This window comes from Bidens hawaiensis, unplaced genomic scaffold (assembly GCF_021521415.1).
Source record: "Bidens hawaiensis isolate Kalapana, Puna unplaced genomic scaffold, B.hawaiensis_p1.1 tig00002553_1, whole genome shotgun sequence".
NCBI classification, from domain to species: domain Eukaryota; kingdom Viridiplantae; phylum Streptophyta; class Magnoliopsida; order Asterales; family Asteraceae; genus Bidens; species Bidens hawaiensis.
The window spans coordinates 45,011-55,173 of NW_027491139.1; positions in this window are offsets into that span (position 1 = coordinate 45,011).

The following is a 10,163-nucleotide window of genomic DNA, read 5'->3' on the forward strand; positions in this document are numbered from 1 at the left end:
ATGAATATGTATCATGTATAAAAATTAATTTTAATAAGGTTTAAAATCTAATATATATATATATATATATATATATATATATATATATATATTTAAATATAGTCTTGTTAATTTATATAGTTTAAGTATTTTTATAAAAGCCAATATTTTATATAAATATTGCTATTTATTATTTATTTACGATATTTACTTATAAAGATATTCTTACAAATAGGGTAATAATAAACAAATAAATTAAAGGTGTTTTAGCTTAAAATAAATATTTTAATACAAATCTCTTTATATAATTTATCAAAGATTATAAATACTATTCAATAATTCTTCTTATAATTTATTTTTTATAAATAAAATATGCTATTTTTAATAAACCCTTGATAAATAAAGCTTTGTTAATAAAATTCATAATAAACCTAAGTAATAAAAAGCTTTTGTAAAGATTACACTCGATCATTAAACCCAAACTTCTATATAGTTTTAGATTCTTTATTTAATCCGTATTTATTCCGTAATCTTTTGTTACTTAGGATTCTCGTCGGTATTTTCCCGAAGTGCGTGATTTCCGCGAATCATCATTCATAATATTTCTCTTTTCATTTTTGTTCGTCTATCGAGGTGAGTATCACATTCCCCTCTTTTTACTCGTTTTCATACTATTTTGGGGACATATGCGTAAAACTTATATTTCTCATATATACTTATACTCAAAACTGCAACTATTGTCTTATGTGTTAACAACTTATACCTTACTTGTTTATGTGCTTACATGCTTTACGTGAATCGCATTCAGAGAGGTCCAACATAATCTCAGAATAGTATGATCATACGCCAGTCGAGATAGCCTTTGTGCTTCTCGACATCTCAGTTATACTTGCTAATTTGGTTAATTTGTTATTCTCATATGACTTGTTGCAGCTACGTATTTTGTTATATATACTATATGTACAACTAAACTGGTGTCTTGCTCACTCAACATATGTTGTTGACAAAATTCTATTTTAAACGCATATGCAGGTCGTAGAAATCTAATGCAGGTTGGTGAAGACTTAGTGAAGAATTTAAGTTAGAAATGATACGATCAAGAATTTAATTTGTAATTTTTGTTTGTTTAATAAGTTGTATTTTTGTACTTAAATTATTTGAAATTATTAAATAGATATTGAAACTTATATTGTGCATGATAGTAACCTTGAGATCCGTGACAATCAGTTCGCGCCCTGGCATTTCCGCTGTGGGTTGGGGTGTGACAAATCCTACGTGTCGTGATGTGGTCGATCTTCCTTTTTTGGAGTCATCAGATTTGCTTGATTTTTAAATGGAGGTTTCTCATGCAGTTAACCCGAATTCACGGGATCAAACCCAGATATTTCTTAAACGGGTTATAAAATCTCATTAAATTAAAAACTAATCTCACCAAATATTTGATATAAAAATCCTATAAAATAGGGATGTACTAAAAATTAATATCTTATTAGTTTAAAAAATGATATATATTATTTATAATTAAAAACCAATTTTATAGTAAAATCATAAACGGGTCTTGGGTCTCATCAAACCCATATAGCTTTTAAACCGGGTTATAACATCTCATTTATTTGTGAAAAAAATTATTATCAAACCATAAGTATATTATTATCTTTCACACAATAAAAAAAATAAAAATTCAAAAAACAAATAAACATTCAAAACAAATAATATAAAACAAACCCCGTAATACGGGGGATAAAAACTAGTGTGTGTGTGTGTGTATATGGGTGGGTTAACGTACAATAATGGCTTATCGTACATTAGGTACGCGACATTCCAGAGCGTTTGATTAAAAAACGCGCGGTGACAATTTCATAAATAACCCAACAGTAGTTCGGGATCAAAATTCGTCGATTACAAATCAACTCTGATCTAAATTCGGAACTCATCACTCAATCTAATCCAATTTCTAAACTTTAATCACAGCTTAAAGTGTAACACCCCGACCGAAGGCGGATTATACATCGGGGCGCCACATATTGCTTCATTACTCGCGACACTATTGGTGTCAATATTTATTAATACACATTTTATCGCGCACGCGCAGCGGGGAAAATAAAGAACATAAATCAACATAAATCAATATATTTATAAAGCATAATATTCAAATAACATAAACTTGTCTTGTTACATTTTAAATCTAGGTCCAAAACAAAAGTAAACATCCTATGTGTCCTCAAGCTTCAAAGCAGCTACTGCAAACCTGAACATGTGTTAAAATAAACGTCAAACACTTGCGTGTTGGTGAGAAATCAAGTTTAATAGATAATCATAGATAATCACAGTAAATCTGCGCGCAACACGTGTATGTCTAGAGTTTAACAAGGGTGTAATCAGATTGTGATCAAGCCTAAGATAGTTCATAGATCATAGTTCAATCCATGCTCCCAATTGAGCATAAAAACGAGAAACATCTGTGCAAGTGTAAAACAAGAAAACCGTAAACGATAGGTCTCCCGTGTTCAACTAATGGTACCAACGGAACTGCGGAATAGGCCGAACAAAGCGGTTAATGATACACATACAAATAAACAGCCAAGTAAACGTCCTCAACACATGGGATACTGCGCGACTAAAATTTCATAAACAGTTTAAGACTCAGTTTTGTATGAACACATGAACATCCCAAAGCATTTAAAAATAAAAAGGGATTAGATACGAGATAACTCACTTGATAAAGATGCGATGTAAGATAATGCAAGAACCAACTCTTAAACAAGCAAAGTTAACCTATAATTAAAGATTATGCTTCAACGATCGGTTTTAGGTCTAGGTAATAAGTTAGCATAATTAATAAGTAAATTATTATATATAATACATTACCGGAAAAGCAGGAAGAACAAGGAGGAAGACGGAGGCAAGAGAGGAGGCGGCAGGAGGACAACGGCAGAGAGCAAGAGGGAGGAAGAGATAATAAGTGTAGTGTGTGAAGTGTTAAGAAAATAGTATTATATTTATAGGCAAACCCTAGGGGACATAAACCCTAGAAAAGATCTCCAAAAGTAAAAGAAAAGATAACAGCAAAAAGATTCCAAAAGCAAGATCTCAAAAGATAACAAAAGATATCAAAAGCAAAAAGTAAAAGATCTCAAAAGATATGGCAGCAGGAAAAGAGGAAAAGCAAAAGGGAAAGCTGTCAGCGAACAGTAAAAAGGCATGGGCAGGCCAGATAAAGGTACTGGTCAAGTATGGCAAAAGCAGATCTCAAAAGATAATGTCAGTCACTTTTTCTACCAACCAATGGGGGTTGGTACGCATGCTGCGCCGAAAGTAACTATTCAGACATTAGATAGGTTAGGTCAACAGCACAGAAGATAAGACAACACAAAAGCAAACGGCTAGATTTAAACAGAAGATACAAGGGTTAAGCGCGGGAAGGCTGAGTGCGCGAGCGCGAAGGCTGGCACAACAATCCTTAGCGCACTGCGGGAAGAATCACAAATCCTTAGCGTGCTGCGTGAAGAACTAGAATTCTAAGCGCATCGCGGGAAGAACATACATTCTTAGCGCATTGCGGGAAGAACATACATTCTTAGCGCATTGCGGGAAGAACATGCATTCTTAGCGTGCTGCGAGAAGAGTCCTCTTCACGCATCGCAGGAACAAGATGTCTTCACGCAGGCTTCCATGTAAGGAGTCTGGCGCGTGGAGCTGCAGACATCCTTAGGCGGGAAGAACCAAAGGACAAGCAAAGAGAAAAGGGAAACAAAGCGTAAGGGTGGGACGGCGACAAGAGGGAAAAGAAGGCGGAAAGAGAGAAGGAAGAGGGACGGGACGGCGGAAAGAAAGAGAGAGAGAGGCGGGAAGGAAAATATAGATTATTATTAAAAGTAAAATATAAGTATAAATATTAAATAATAAAAGAGAGATCGGGTCAGAGAAACGGGTACCTGGGTCGGGTCGGGTCGGATCAGGTCAGATGTCACAGTCTCCCCTACTTTAAGAAATTTCGTCCCGAAATTTATCTCGAAGTAGGTTGCGCAGAGAACAGGTGCGGGTACTTGATCTTCATTTGATCTTCCCTTTCCCATGTAAACTCGGCTCCGCGCTTGGACTCCCAACGAACTTTCACGATAGGGATACGACTGCGCTTGGTTTGCTTAACCTCGCGATCCATAATCTCAACAGGCTTCTCAACGAAATGCATAGTTTCATCAACTTGAACTTCATCAAGCGGAATGTGAAGGTTCTCGTCAGCTAAACACTTCTTGAGATTGGATACATGGAACGTTGGATGCACATTACTGAGCGCGGGCGGCAGGTCAAGTCTGTAGGCAACTTTTCCCACACGCGCGAGAATCTTGAATGGACCAACATAACGAGGAGCAAGCTTACCCTTCTTCCCAAAGCGGACAACACCTTTCCAAGGCGACACTTTGAGGAGAAGATCACCAACTTGAAATTCGAGAGGCTTTCGCCTACGATCTGCGTAACTCTTCTGTCGGCTTCTGGCAGTCAGCAAATGATCACGGATCTTGGCGATTTTATCGGTTCTCTTGAACAAGTTCGGGTCCTGTGATTTGAGTTTCACCCACTTCGCTCCAACAAATCGGGGAGCGGCATTTACGACCGTAAAGTGCTTCAAATGGGGCCATACCGATACTGGAATGATAGCTGTTGTTATAAGAAAACTCGATCAAAGGCAGGTGTGAATCCCAATTACCTCCAAAATCAAGAACACAAGATCGGAGCATATCCTCAAGAGTTTGAATAGTTCGCTCAGACTGACCGTCAGTCTGAGGATGATATGCCGTACTCATGTCCAAGCGAGTTCCTAGCGCAGATTGGAGAGATTTCCAAAAGCGAGATATAAAACGGCCATCGCGATCGGATATGATGCTCAAAGGAGTACCATGGCGGCAGACAATTTCCTTGACATAAAGCTGCGCGAGCTGCTCAACACGGTAGTTTTCACGAATGGGCAGGAAGTGAGCAGACTTAGTCAATCGATCCACTATTACCCAAATGCTATCATGTTTGCTTGCTGTCAAAGGTAACTTGGTAATAAAGTCCATCGCTACACATTCCCATTTCCACGTAGGAATTTCTGGTTGTTCGAGCAAACCAGACGGGCGTTGGTGTTCAGCTTTTACTTTAGAACAAGTCAGGCACTTAGCTACGAACACAGCAATATCCTTTTTCATGCCAGGCCACCAATAAGTAATGCGCAAATCCTTGTACATCTTATCAGTGCCAGGATGAATAGAATATCGAGATTTGTGCGCTTCACAAAGGATATCAGCGCGAAGATTCTCATCACAAGGGATCCAGATGCGATTGAGATAGCAGAGAATTCCACTCAGATTAGGGACAAAATGCGCTTCCGCGCCACACGCTAACTCGGCGCGAAGGTTGCCATTGCTGATGGATGCGCGCTGCGAGTCGCGAATGCGCGATTCAAGACCGTTTAGGATCGGCGCGAAATGAAGCTGGGTGCGCGGCAAGATACAGTTAAGTTGGCAGGGTTTTCGGCTGAGCGCGTCGGCTACCACATTAGCCTTACCAGGATGATACCGGATCTCACAATCGTAATCGCTGATGAGTTCGTTCCATCGGCGTTGCCTCATGTTAAGTTCCTTTTGATCAAAGATATGCTGAAGGCTTTTATGGTCAGTGTAAAGGATACACTTAGTACCATAAAGGTAGTGTCTCCAGATTTTCAAGGCAAATACAACTGCACCAAGTTCGAGATCGTGAGTTGTATAATTCTTCTCGTGAATCTTAAGTTGCCTTGATGCGTAAGCGATAACCTTGCCTCGTTGCATAAGAACACAACCGAGACCTTGGTTAGAGGCATCACAATACACAACAAAATCATCACTTCCCTCAGGTAGCGCTAGAACAGGAGCTTTACACAACAAACGCTTGAGCGTTAGAAAGGCTTCTTCTTGCTTCGAGCCCCAATTATATGGTTTACCTTTGTGCGTAAGAGCTGTTAAAGGCAAAGCGATCTTGGAGAAGTTCGAAATGAATCGCCGGTAGTAACCAGCTAAGCCCAGAAAGGAACGGATCTCAGAAGGAGAGGATGGCGTAATCCAGTTCTTGATTGCTTCAATCTTGGATGGGTCGACATGAATACCCATCTTGTTTACAACATGGCCAAGAAACTGTACTTCATCAGACCAGAATTCACACTTGGAAAGCTTAGCATAGAGTTGCTCGGCTCTAAGCTTTTGCAACACCAACCGAAGATGTTGCTCATGCTCGGCCTTGGTCTTAGAATACACCAGAACATCATCAATAAACACGATCACGAATTTATCCAAGAAAGGCCTACACACCCGATTCATAAGATCCATGAAAACGGCGGGTGCGTTGGTTAGACCGAAGGACATGACCAAGAATTCAAAATGGCCATAACGAGTTCGAAAAGCAGTCTTCGGAACATCTTCATCGCGGATACGCAACTGATGATAGCCAGAACGGAGATCGATCTTGGAGAAACAAGAGGCACCTTGGAGTTGATCAAAGAGGTCGTCAATACGCGGTAAGGGATACCGGTTTTTAATGGTGAGTTTGTTCAACTCGCGGTAATCAATACACATGCGAAACGATCCATCTTTCTTTTTAACGAACAACACCGGAGCACCCCAGGGCGAAGAGCTAGGGCGAATGAATCCTTTAGCAGTCAACTCTTGGAGTTGGCTGGCCAATTCTTGCATCTCAGCGGGTGCAAGACGGTAAGGAGATTTAGCTACGGGGGAAGCACCAGGGACAAGATCAATACGGAACTCGACTTCACGAGCGGGAGGGATACCGGGAAGATCATCAGGAAAAACTTCAGGGAAATCACGCACAACAGGGATATCGCGAAGCTTCTTTCCTTCATCGGGTTTAACCACATGGGCTAGAAATGCGATACACTTCTTCCGCATGAGTCTTTGGGCTTCGGCGCAAGACATAAGCTTAAGACCACTGGAGGGTTTTTCGCCGTAAATATGAAGATCACCATTTTCTCGAGGTATGCGAATCAATTTCTTGGCGCAAATAACTTCGGCGCGATTCTTCGAGAGCCAGTCCATACCAATGATAACATCAAAGCTTCCAAGAGGCATGGGGATGAGGTCGATCAGAAAATCGTTTTCGTTAAGGTTCAGCGTGCAATCTTTAATCACAGCGTTTATTAAAATAGTTTCACCATTAGCCAATTCAACTGAAATCTTCTTTTAAGTTATCGCGCGGTCGCGCAAGCTTCCGCTCAAAGGCGCGAGAGATAAAACTTCTATCGGCGCCAGTATCAAAAAGCATAGATGCATAAAATCCGTTAAGCAAAAATGTACCATTAACTACGTCGTTATTCGCTTGCGCTTGGTGCGCGGTTATGTTAAAAGCTCGTCCACGCGTTACTTGGTTCGAAATCTGGTTCACCGGATTTGCTTGAGTAATCTGAACTTGTAGCCTTGGGCACGCGTTCCGGAAATGACTTGGATCACCGCAGTTAAAGCACGATCTGGGTCGTGGGTTTTGGTAAGTTGGCTGTGGGTTCTGCGGGTAGGCTGGTGGTGTTGGCGCAATCGGATTGGAGGGAGGGGTTCTACAGTACTCAACGGAGTGACCTACGCGGCCACATCGGTTACATTGTCGACACGGGACTTGAGGGGGGTGATGAAGTCTACAGGTTGGGCAAAAGGGTTGGTTTCCTGTGTAAGGCTTCTTAGTTGGCGGGGCAGGAAGTGCTGGATTGGTTAAGGCATAGTTGTGGACTACAGGAGGTGCTGGGTAGGTTGACAGTGGGTTAGGCGCGTAAACTGGTTGATAAATTGGTTGCTGGACAATGGGCGGGTTGGTAAGCGCATAGGCTCTGCGCTTGCGTTTGGGGTTATTATGGTGTGAGGGTTCTGGTTTGGTTTCTGATGGTTCAGGGACAGTCTTGGTGGGTTTGGTCTTCTCAGCTCCCCGCAGGAACAGGGTTCCTGCTCTGACATGGTTGTCGCTGAGCACAGCGGCCAACTCGATGGCGTCAGAGAGGGTTGCTGGGTTTCTGGCCCATACGGAGTCTTGAATTTCCATGGGGAGACCCCCAAGGAACTTCTCGATGGCTCGGCGGGTAGGGGTAACAAGGTGAGGGACCAGTAAGCTTAGCTCGTGGAAGCGCGTCGCGTACTCGCGCGCTTCGCCGCTGTACTGTTTCAAGTTCCAGAATTCTTCTTCCAGGCGCTTGACTTCGTTGGGAGGGCAGAATTCTCGCATTAGGAGATCCTTAAATTCTTCCCAAGGTACGCTAGAAGCAGCTTCTGCGCCACGCGCATGAGCTACTCCATTCCACCATGTAAGCGCCCTAGATTCCAGGACACTTGAGGCATAGAGGGTTCGTCTGTCTGAAGGGCATTGGGTATGGAGGAATGTGTTTTCAATTTTCTCCAGCCACTGGAGCATCACGGTGGCTCCCTCGAGACCTGTGAACTTGGGTGGGTTACCCGCGTTAAAGGACTTAATGTTATAACTGGAGGTATTAGCATTGTTTTGGCTCAAAGCTTGGGCTATTGCGGCGGCCATTTCCTGGGAACGATGCTGTCTACGCATGCGCGAGGCTTCTCTTCTCTGAAATCGGCGAGATAGCGGAGGCATTCTATAAAAGTTTTAGTTTTAGTTAATAACTTGGTTTCAGCGCAAAGTATAACCTTATAAAACTTGCTTCGCGAAGTTACATGCTATCAAATGCTGAAGTAAAACATGAATTTAAATGCAAACTTAATACAGATAACGAATTCGAATTTGGGAATCGACAATTCATGTATCACCATGACTTTCCGAATTCTCAATTTAAAATATACGAGTAAATATGTATTGGAGATTGACGATTCATGTATCACCATGACTTTTCAATCTTCAATATAAAACATACAAGAAATAAGCATTGGAGATTGACAATTCATGTATCACCATGACTTTTCAATCTTCAATTCAAAAACATAAAGTAAATGGGAATTGAAAGTCAACTATTCATGTATCACCATGACTTTTCGGATTTTCAATTCCAACAAACGAATAAAAATCGAAAAATCGCGAAATAAAACATAAAACCATACGCTGCGTAGGTGCCAGCATATCTAATAAATAACGAGTAATTAACAATAAGCGCGCGAACATGAGATTTCTCTCAGGCGCGAGAGGGGACTCTTAGGTATTCTAGGCCGTTACGTCTAACCACCTATCCTAAAGTCAACGAGCTCTGATACCAATCTGTAACACCCCGACCGAAGGCGGATTATACATCGGGGCGCCACATATTGCTTCATTACTCGCGACACTATTGGTGTCAATATTTATTAATACACATTTTATCGCGCACGCGCAGCGGGGAAAATAAAGAACATAAATCAACATAAATCAATATATTTATAAAGCATAATATTCAAATAACATAAACTTGTCTTGTTACATTTTAAATCTAGGTCCAAAACAAAAGTAAACATCCTATGTGTCCTCAAGCTTCAAAGCAGCTACTGCAAACCTGAACATGTGTTAAAATAAACGTCAAACACTTGCGTGTTGGTGAGAAATCAAGTTTAATAGATAATCATAGATAATCACAGTAAATCTGCGCGCAACACGTGTATGTCTAGAGTTTAACAAGGGTGTAATCAGATTGTGATCAAGCCTAAGATAGTTCATAGATCATAGTTCAATCCATGCTCCCAATTGAGCATAAAAACGAGAAACATCTGTGCAAGTGTAAAACAAGAAAACCGTAAACGATAGGTCTCCCGTGTTCAACTAATGGTACCAACGGAACTGCGGAATAGGCCGAACAAAGCGGTTAATGATACACATACAAATAAACAGCCAAGTAAACGTCCTCAACACATGGGATACTGCGCGACTAAAATTTCATAAACAGTTTAAGACTCAGTTTTGTATGAACACATGAACATCCCAAAGCATTTAAAAATAAAAAGGGATTAGATACGAGATAACTCACTTGATAAAGATGCGATGTAAGATAATGCAAGAACCAACTCTTAAACAAGCAAAGTTAACCTATAATTAAAGATTATGCTTCAACGATCGGTTTTAGGTCTAGGTAATAAGTTAGCATAATTAATAAGTAAATTATTATATATAATACATTACCGGAAAAGCAGGAAGAACAAGGAGGAAGACGGAGGCAAGAGAGGAGGCGGCAGGAGGACAACGGC